We start from the raw sequence: 2,956 nt of genomic DNA, 5'->3' as shown, positions 1-2,956 counted from the left end.
GTGTGTGTGTGTGTGAGAGAGAGAGAGAGAGAGAGAGAGAGAGAGAGAGAGAGAGAGAGAGAGAGAGATTACATAAAAGGTCATGCTCAACCTCCTTAGTGATCAGGGAAATGCAAATCAAAACAACTTTGAGATACCATCTTACACCTGTCAGAATGACTAAAATCAAAAACACCAATGATAGCCTTTGTTGGAGAGGATGTGGAGTAAGGGGTACACTCATCCATTGCTGGTGGGAATGTAAACTTGTGCAACCACTTTGGAAAGCAGTGTGGCAGTTTCTCAGGAAATTTAGGATCAACCTACCCCAGGACCCAGCAATACCACTCTTGTGAATATACCCAAGAGATGCCCTATATGACAAAAACATTTGTTCAAATATGTTCACAGCAGCATTATTTGAAACAGCCAGAACCTGGAAACAACCTAGATGCATTCAATAGAAGAATGGATGAAGAAAGTGTGGAATATATACATATTAGAGTACTACTCAGTGGTTAAAAAAAAACAATGACATCTTGAATTTTGCATGAAAATGGATAGAAATAGAAAACACTATCCTGAGTGAGGTATCCCAGACCCAAAAAGATGAACATGGGATGTACTCACTCATAATTGGTTTCTAGCCATAAATAAAGTACATTGAGCCTATAATTTGTGATCCTAGAGAAGCTAAATAAGAAGGGGAACCCAAAGAAAAACATAGTTATCTTCCTGGATATTGGAAGTAGACAAGATTGCCAGGCAAAAATTGGGAACTTGGGGGTGGAGTGGGATGGGGGTAAGGGGAAATGGGGAGAGAAAAGTGAGAAGGGGAGGATGTGGGGAACTTGGGGGAATGGGGTGGTTGGGATAAAGGAAGGGTGGATATGGGAGCAGGAAAGTATATATCCTAATTAAGTGAGCCATCTTAGGGTTGGCAAGAGATTTGAACCTAGAGGGGCTCCCAGCTGTCCAGGGCGATGTCCCCAGTTAGTTCCTTGGGCAGCTGAGGATAGGGAACCTGAAATGGCCCTATCCTATAGCCATACTGATGAATATCTTGCATATCACCATAGAACCTTCATCTGGCGATGGATGGAGATAGAGACAGAGACCCACATTGTGGCACCAGACTGAGCTCCCAAGGTCCAAATGATGAGCAGAAGGTGGGAGAACATGAGCAAGGAAGTCAGGACCGCGAGGGGTGCACCCACCCACTGAGACAGTAAGGCTGATCTATTGGGAGCTCACCAAGGCCAGCTGGACTGGGACTGAAAAAGCGTGGGATAAAACCAGACCCTCTGAACATGGCGGACAATGAGGGCAGATGATAAGCCAAGGACAATGGCACTGGGTTTTGATCCTACTGCATGAACTGGCTTTGTGGGATGCTAGCCTGTTTGGATGCTCACCTTCCTATACCTGGATGGAGAGGGGAGGACCTTGGACTTCCCACAGGGCAGGGAACCCTGACTCTTTGGACTGGAGGGGGGAGGAGTGGGGGAGGGGGAGAAAAATGGAAGGGGGAGGAGGCAGAAATTTTTTCAATAATTAAAAATAAATAAATAAAATAAAATAAATAAAAAGGTCATGAAAATATAGAAGGGATTTTTATATTTGTTTTTTAATTTAAGGGCAACTTTGTATATTCATACACAGTACTTTTACCATATTCAAAGCTTACTCCTCTCCCTAACTCCTCACACATCTAAGAGTGGGGGCCCATGAGGCCCTTCTACCCTCCATGCTGAAATGCTGACTGTCTATTTGGATGCATACCTTCTTAAGCCTGGATGGAGGGGAAAGGGCCTTGAACTTCCCACAGGGCAGGGTCCTTGCTGTCCTCTCTTAGGACTGGGGGAGAGGGGAGGGTGATTGGGGAGTGGGAGGGAAGTGGGAGGAGCGGAGGAGGTGGAAATTTTGATTCCTACTATTTATAAGGTAATAATATTTTTAAAAAGAAGTGAATAAAGCAAGATGAGCATAGGGATCCATCCTTGATTTCTGCTTTCCAAGTATGGATGCAATGTGACCAATTTTCTGTCTTGAGTGACTCACTCACAATGGTGGAACTGTGAGTCAAGTAAACCTTTCCTCCATTAAACAATAAAAATAAAAAATGGCTAAAGACAAGTGTGGTAATGTACACCTATATTCTCATCATTTGGCAGGCAGATGAAGGAGGAGGAACTCAAGTTTGAGGCCAGATTGTGCTTCATAAAGGGGTTTCAGACTAACTGGACTGCAAAACAAACCCTTAAAGGAAAAAAGGAAATTTAAGATAAAAATAAAGGATACTGAGATTTGAGAACTGCTAGACATTGGTTTGTGAAAAAGCCTGCTTTCTCATCTGAAATAGAAACAGATGAATTCTTGGTATTTTCTAAAACTCTTCCCAAGAGCAACTAAAAACTAAGTACTTCAACAAGAAACTGTTCCTTTTTCTTAAGTAGTAACAAATGAAGAAATCTTGTGGTCAGGAACTCATACCTCACACACCCTGTGGGTGTTAGTCTCTTACAAGTATCTGTTGTTGAGAAAGGACATGGCCAAGAAGCCAACTGGGCTGAAGCTACAACAGCATGTGGCCACACAGGATACCGCCTTTCTGTGTCTTAGTGAGTCCCGGAATGAAAGTGAGTTAGCAAGATAGACAAGGCTCCCACAAAACTAAACCTGCTCTTAACATGAAGACTAGGTGATTTTAGTGGCAGCCAAGGGTAGTCTAATCTCTTGGCCAGGCAGAGAGTGAAGGCTGGCTCTAATGTTTTGAAGAAAGAGAAACAGAGTAAAAACTCTAATGATTCTCCTTCATCCCTGTTAACTGATCCTCCCCTTTTCACTTTTTCTGGCTCTTTTTTTTTATAACAGTTTCTTTTAATTGAAACATGCTTGGCCCAAAGTGGGTGGTAGAGAGGTTCAAGAGACTCAAGGGAAAAAAAAAACTTCCCATGATCTAGGAAGATGAAATCTG

At 42.9% G+C, this 2,956-nt stretch overlaps 1 long non-coding RNA gene across 1 annotated transcript in view; it reads left to right on the top strand.

Annotated features, from left to right (window-relative positions):
* LOC126494982 (uncharacterized) overlaps positions 1-1,206 on the top strand; it is a 15,208-nt gene extending 14,002 nt beyond the window's left edge. The window contains exon 3 of the long non-coding RNA XR_007590095.1: positions 1,059-1,206. This is a non-coding gene — a long non-coding RNA (uncharacterized lncRNA). The remainder of the gene's footprint in view (positions 1-1,058) is intronic.
* The last annotated feature ends 1,750 nt before the right edge of the window (positions 1,207-2,956 follow it).

The sequence above is a fragment of the Alexandromys fortis genome, unplaced genomic scaffold (genome assembly GCF_014885135.2).
Source record: "Alexandromys fortis isolate MF-2015 unplaced genomic scaffold, M_Fortis_MF-2015_v1.1 scaffold_413, whole genome shotgun sequence".
Taxonomy (NCBI): domain Eukaryota; kingdom Metazoa; phylum Chordata; class Mammalia; order Rodentia; family Cricetidae; genus Alexandromys; species Alexandromys fortis.
Note: the sequence above shows the minus strand (reverse complement) of the source record. Positions and strands in the feature narration are given on the sequence as shown.